The sequence below is a fragment of the Peromyscus eremicus genome, chromosome 4 (genome assembly GCF_949786415.1).
Source record: "Peromyscus eremicus chromosome 4, PerEre_H2_v1, whole genome shotgun sequence".
NCBI classification, from domain to species: Eukaryota; Metazoa; Chordata; class Mammalia; order Rodentia; family Cricetidae; genus Peromyscus; species Peromyscus eremicus.
In genome coordinates this window covers 71,886,580-71,894,118 of record NC_081419.1, presented here as the reverse complement: position 1 = coordinate 71,894,118, position 7,539 = coordinate 71,886,580, and the positions used below count along the sequence as shown (strand labels likewise).

Here is a 7,539-nt window from a genome sequence, read left to right as displayed (position 1 = left end):
TAATTTAAGATTTTTAGAAGATAAGAATAAGTCAACTAGGTCATTGTATTAATACTATTTTTGAACTAGAAGTTGTCACTAAGACTCAGTATCATGAGATATTAAGGAAATTTCTCTTCTACTTTTTTACCAAAAGCTAAGTGCTTAAAATGAACTATTTCTATACCAGTCTTGAAATACAGATCAGATACAGTGATGTTATTAAAATCTTTATAAATATCATTATAAACACTCCCATGTAGCATTATAAATATTACTATTAATATTATGACAAAGAATAAAATGAAAATTACAATCTTCCCTTGGTATCCATGGAGGATTCATTCCACGATGCCCTGTGGATACCAAAATCTGCAGAAGCTCATGTTCCTTATATAAATAGCACAGCATTTGCATATAATGGATACACATCTTCCTCTCCACTTTAAATCATAAAATCATCTATAGCCTACTTACAATCCAAATACCACCTGTGAAGAGCTATATCAATAATTGTCATACTATATTGTATACAGAATGAGGACAAGGGGAGGTAATGCCTGTAAACATTCACTACAGTGGTAAAGTCTTCTGTAAATTTATTTAAAACATGGAATTGTCTCCAGACTGCTCATACTACCCAGTGTAACTCAAATGTTTATGTAAATCATTGTCACACTATGTTGCTTGCAGAACAATGACAAGGAAAAATGTCTGCACATGCTGACTAAAGATGTAAACATGTTTCCTAAGTATTTTTGCTCAGTAAAATGGATGGCAAAGACAACTACAAGAGGCCTATTTTCTCACTGAAGGAGGCTATTAAAAAAAAAAACCCAAATAACGCTCATTTAACAAGAAATCAAAGAAAATAACAAAAATTCCCAATAGTTAACAGTGTATAGCCAAGATAAGTACCAGGATTAGAAATAAGTTTGCCACACCATAGTATCAAGAATAAATAAAAATAATTATTCAAATAGCCAAATACCTTTTTCTAATTAATATGATGATTGCTGATTGTAAACTTAAGATTTTAATGTTTTGTCTTTCCTCCTGCTTTTTTTTTTTTCAGAATTTTAGCTTCTTATTGTCTCTGGTTGCTGTTCATAAGGATCTGTTTATGTCAGGGAAGCTTGTAGGAACAACATCTCAATATTATATCAGATTAATTTTCTCTGTCCATGTACATTTCTGTGTGCTATGGGTTTACTATAAAGTCTAAGCTGTTATCTAAACTCAAGTCATTAGGTTTTATATGTGAGAAATTATCACAAATAGTCTATTTTCTCTGAGCATGCTTCAACTTTATGTAGATCATATTAACTGGAATTAATTCTTATTTTCTTCTATTTAAAAAAAAAGAAAATTTCACATTTAATTTTTCTTATCAATACTTGTTCAGTATCAACAATACCCCCAGGAGCTGTACATAATGATGGATTCTGAATGAATAATGCAATTCCCTAAATCAAGAAGGAGGCAATTATATCAACTAATTATTGACAGAAAGACAGATAATTAAATTTCCAAATTGGTCACTGCTTCTAAGTTTTGATCAATAGCAAAACAAAATCATTTATATTTATTATCTTCAGGCATAGATAGTACATATTCCTAGATGACCAAATTGTTTTTCTTGTAGTGAATTGAAACATGGAAATAAATATGCTTTGTGTGATGTGTCTCTGGTATCCTGAGAAGTGAGGAATAATGTATCTACTTGGGAACATAAAAGAGGGGAATTTTATTTTGATTTTTTTCACTCCATACTTCTTTACATATTTATTGTTTTCTTTTATTTGTCCATCAGATATTTACTAAGTTCTAGTCTATTAGAAAATCATTGTGAAATAAGCAGAAAAGACTGAAATCAGTGCATATTGTATCAGTGTTGACTGACACCCGAGAATGTGGATGATGTGTGGCTTTGTGAGACTTTAAACTTTTGCCTTCTCTTTCCAGATCTTAATTCCAATAACCAATGTAAATTTGGCCAAGATATTTTCCACTGTATGACCCACTGTGCTCATTATAGGATGTGGGAATCATAACAGAATTTACCGAAAAGTTGATTCTCAAGCCAGTCATATTGATAAGATTACTCATTACAAATCCACATCTTGTTAATTTGATTTATAAGTATAATCCCTCTAATCTAGAACAATATACTCTATCCCTTAAAGTCTCATGTTTGTGTCATGATAAAAAAATATATTTAATACATCTACAATAGTTCCCATAGTCTTCAACAGTCTTCACACTGTTCAAAAGCCTAAAAGTCTCTTCAGAGAGTCAAGGCAATCTTTTATCCAGGAGCCCATATAAAATCAGAAAACAAGTTATGCATTTCCAATATGCAATATTTGCGGAAAGCTATCATTCCTGTTCCAAAAGGAAGGAATGTGAGTATAACAAGAAAAAAAAAGGGCCAAATTATGACTGAAACCCCACAAGGTAGACAGCACAGACCTCAGCTCTTTGTTCAGCAGCTGAGACTCTTGGCAGCATCGTGGATTCCAACAAACTCTAGTAGCATCAGTCCCTTTACCACACACAAATACTCTCCTAGACCAGCTCTTTCTTATGCCTGCAGTTCCACTGATGGGCAATGCCACAGTTCTAGTGTCTCCAAAAGCCTGAGGTTCTCTGTTATACCTTTTAGGCTGCACCTTCACACCTTCATGCAATGTCCTCCTCAGGTCATCGAGCATGGAATTCCATCCTGCGGCATACTGTTTGACATCAGGAGCTTCTGGAACATTCATGCACTCTGCCATAGCTCCATTACAGTCGAATGTTTGAATGCCTAAAACGTCGTGTCATGTGTATGATGGTACTAAGGTTACCTTCAAGCTCAAGACATACCGTGCCCCACTTCCACCACAGTGGTAGTAACTTCTGTGAATTTACCTCACTGACCAGAAAAAAAAATTCTCTAAGCCATTCTGCTCCCTAGGGATTCACATGAGTACCTTTCTCTATATTCAGACTATCTTCTTTCAGATTTTGCTTTTCGGAGTTTACAGTCATCAGTGAGTGGGATCCTGCCCTCAGGGAAGCTTTCCAGTTGTCTATATATAGAGCACTAGTTTCTCTTTAATGGAGTTCATCTCTTTAGGAAGTACAGCTGCTTTTCCATCACCTTCCTTCTCTCCGATTCCAAACTCACTCAGATTTCTTTCTTCACCAAGCTGCCTATTTCTCTTCCTTTAGTTGTCTGCCATGGTGGATCTACCTAAGAACCATGAGATGTAACCATGCCACAACCTGGATGGTAACCCATGTTAAAATGCACTCTAACAAACTACTTGGTACATTACTTTTGTACTCAAATTTTCAGGGCCTAAGTAGACAGTAAGGTTAAGTGCCGAAGCTAATGTGAATAGCCATTCACTCAGTTCCCAATGGGGTCCCTGTTAGTCCTCATGAGCTGGGCCTCCACTGTCTGCATGTCTATAGACTTTGTGGGTTTCTGAGCTTCCAGTGTCCCTTTGAACTATGCTTACAACATTCTGGAGTTCCTCTACCCTGTAGCTCTAATCTCTTCCACACTTCTCTTCCAATCAGTTCCCAAGGCCTAAGAGACTCCTGGTCAATTTTATCACAAGAACCTGGATCTTATGGACCAATTTCTTATATTGCTACTTTTTTTTTATTCTAATGAAACGATATATGACACAGCAATCTAAGGAAAGAAAGTTATGCTTTGACTGGCAGTTTAAGTTCCTCATAGAGGGAAAGGTGTGGAAAAAATGGCACTCTCTGTGGTAATGGGAGCATGAGGCTGCCTAAACTGATACTTAACTGGCTTTTTGTTTTCTTTTCTTTTTTCTTCTTTTATGTATTCTGAGGCCCTGTAGGGATGAATCTCCAGCTTGTGGAATGGTGCTGCCCACATTAAGGGTGGGGGCTACCTCTTTACTTAAACTTTTCTGGAAACACCTCCACAAACTTGTCAGAAGTTTGTCTCCTAAGTGACACTATAGTCTCTCAAGCTGATGACGAAGAGTAAGCGTGACTACACGGTTTACTAATGTTTTCTATTTATACGTCTAAGAACTCACTAAGAAAGAATCATAGTTTTTATGTGGATCTATATAATTTTTTTTATTTGGTGGATGTTAATGTTTTGAGATACCTCAGACCTGAAACTATAACCAAATGGACCTAGTCTTCACCCAGCATGCTTATGTGGATAATGCTTAAATTGCTAAGGAGTGATTTTTGTGATACATAGGTTCAAATCCAGGACTTTGAACTTAAGAGACAGTTGTTTTAATTGTGAGCTAATTCCCTAGACCTCAAATGTTTTCATCTCTCCCTAGTTTTCTGAGGTTTGGGTCAGTTTTGTGTTTCTTGTGAATATTACATTTCCCACAATTTTGTTTGTACTTTTTATTTAATTTTATTCTATTTGTTTAAGTTTAATTCTATTAGGAAATTTCTGTGGTTGCTCCAGATGCAACAATGTTTATAACTCTCCCCTAAAACTTTATAAAAGGTAACATTTGAATATATCAAGTAAAATACAAGTATCATGGTCATTTGGTTCCTTTTGCTCATTCTCCACAGCATGACCACACACACGCACACACATTCACAATCTCTTATGTGTTCAATATCTGTGCTTTCAATATCGCTTGCACACCATCAATAGGGCTAAGCATGGTGAAAATGCTTACCTCTGTCCTGCTCTCCAGAGTTCAGTAGCTGGTGGAAAGAGAGAACCAAATACTAGAAATTGTCCTCTGAACTCCACTGATGTCTACACACACACACACACACACACACACACACACACACACACAAATATGAAACATTAACTATTTATTTATGTTTAGAGAATGCAGGGAAGGAACAAATGTCTTTTGAGTTAACTCTGACATTTAATATTTTTACTGTTTCTTCATTGCTAAGCTACTGTTTATGGTCAGACTCATTTTCCACTGGCTGTGGGACTTCGTCGTTGACTTACATTTCCTTCGGAACAGATTTACTGGTGACAGATTGTGAGTTCTTCCTCATCTATGAACATTTCTATTTCATCTTCTGTCGCGAAGGTGATTTTCAATGTCCACAGTAGTCACAGTTGGCTTTTCTTTCAGCTCTTTAAATCTATTGTTCTCCTGTCTTATGACCTAGATTGCTCTGGTGAGGAGTAGAAAACAACTCTTTTAATCCTCTACTGAACATCTCTATTTTCTCCAGCTGCTTTTAAGATTGTTTTGTTTTTGTTGTTATTTTTGGTGAGGTGTTTTGTTTTGTTTTGTTTTAGCTTTGGTTATATTCAGTTTTGGCACGATGCTTATGTAAGATTTTCACTTTTTCACTTTTCTTGAAGGGGGCCAGTCTCACAGGTATTTAAGTCTATAAATATGACCTCTACTAAATTTCAGAGGTGTTAAGTGACCGTTTCTTCAAATATTTTCCTGCATCCATTACTTTGTGCAGTGGATAGCGTTTTCATGTATATAAAGCAGTGCATGTCGCAGGCACATTACACAGATGTAATGTTTTTAACCCCAGAATTTTCATCTTGTTATTTTTATGATTTCTCTTTTTTTTTCTGAAATCCTCCACTTGTTTCTTTGGTGTTTACAGTTAAGTCACAGCGTACAGTTGTGATAGCTGAATACAGTTATTGTTTAGTTTGCCAGTCCAATATCTGGGTCACCTCATAGGTAGCATCTAATAACAGTCTTTTCACGTAAGAATATGACATGTTTTTCTGGTGCTTTGCACATGAAACCAAATTTGATTATGGTATACATATAAAACCTTCAATTATGTCAAAAACATACAAGGCCTTATTAAAGATCTCTGTAGAACTTCTGTTCTTCTTTTTGGCAAATGATCAACAGAGCTTGATTGAAGCTTTTAGTCCTATAAATCACCTGCAGGTGATATGTCCAGGAGGGCTTTGCTTTCCAACCTTTTCTCTGCTACTTGGTGTCTATCTTAATGGTTCACAATGCATTCAAGATCTGTGCAGGTTTATATCAGGATGTCATCCCCCAGATGTCTTCTCTCTGATATTTGCCCTCATTCTTCATCGTTGAAAGATTCTTTTTGTGAGGATTTAGAGAAAAACAAGCAAGCAAAGACAATGAAAACAAATGAAAAAAAACTCAACAACAACAACAAATTGAGTTTTACTAGTCTTTTCAATCCACTATTGTCACAGATAAGCTGTGGATCCTACACACACACACACACACACACACACACACAAATACAAAAGGAAGGTCATTCCTTTTCACAATTCTTCCCTCTCCTATTCATTTTCAGTAATTTACTCTTTTTTTGTGTTTTGTTTTATTGGTCTGTAATTATTGGTAGGAGAAAATGACTATGTTAGGCATATACTACCTTGGTGGCACATCTTTTTTTTTTTCTTTTGTACATTTGCTTTTATTTTCACTCAAGCAATAGCTGACTTTACAGTAACAAAAATATAAGGCTCATTAAGAGTCACTGAAGAGGACAATATGGCCAGATTATGGTGACACTGCTTACACATCAGCCAGAGAGTTCTGTGTTTGCATGTAGGAGGCCCTTCCTTCCTTCCTCCCTCCCTCCCTTTCTTCCTCCCTCCCTCCCTCTCTTCCTTCCTCCCTCCCTCTCTTCCTCCCTCCCTCCCTCCCTCTCTCCTTCCTTCCTTCCTTCCTTCCTTCCTTCCTTCCTTCCTTCCTTCCTTCCTTTCGTTGCCTCTGCTTTAAAAGCAATTCCAAAACAGAAATGAAACTATTTCAAGTTTGCTTCTATATTCTAGTCACGGCACCAATCGACTTCCCCCAGAAGGCGTTTCTATTACTGACAATGGCATTCAGGCACTGACGACCACACATTCCCTTATTATACACTGTATAACATGAGGAAAAGAAAAAAGACCAATAAAATCACTGGGCCTACTTTTTGTGAGCCAGCAGCATTTGGGGCGGAATCACTTTATGCCACAGGTCTACACCTTTTAGATAAATTGGCTGTTGTGTAACTTGTAGAGCATTAAGTTTGGGATCCTAGTGTCAAAGACCACTGCTTCACACATTAGCATAAAAGAACAAGGATTCCACCTCTCTATTTCTCTGTCTCTGTAGAACAATCACTACTGTCTCTGGTAACTCTCCACAACATCATACTTTTATTCAGTGGCTGTTCTGCATGCCTGGCTTAGACTGGGATTTCCCAAAATGGTAAATGTGTACTGAGAATATTCATCAGTCGAGACTTATGAGGACTGATGGACACAAGACAGAACAGAGGAAGAAGATGAAGAGCCGTGTGACTTTAACACTGTATCCACTATCTCTTGTAACTTTAAAGTTATAGTAGCCTTTCAGAGAGACCTTGGGGTCCGGCATCAAAGCAAGGGCCTTGAATCCAAGAGTCTACACCCTTTGTACTGTTTTAACAACCAGCAAGTACACTGAACATGGCTGGCAGTGTAGTATTCTAGTTTGTTTGGGATTGAAACATTATTTCCAGGAGAGAGCTTCAGGTCAGGAGACAGACAGCTCAGCGGGTCAGTAAAAAGTCACTGTGTTTGGGGAAAAAAAC

General features: G+C 36.8%; 1 long non-coding RNA gene across 1 annotated transcript in view; it reads right to left on the bottom strand.

The window, feature by feature from the left end:
- Nucleotides 1-4,796: 4,796 nt before the first annotated feature.
- LOC131908396 (uncharacterized) overlaps nt 4,797-7,539 on the bottom strand; it is a 43,160-nt gene continuing 40,417 nt past the window's right edge. The window contains exon 2 of the long non-coding RNA XR_009378579.1: nt 4,797-6,047. This is a non-coding gene — a long non-coding RNA (uncharacterized LOC131908396). The remainder of the gene's footprint in view (nt 6,048-7,539) is intronic.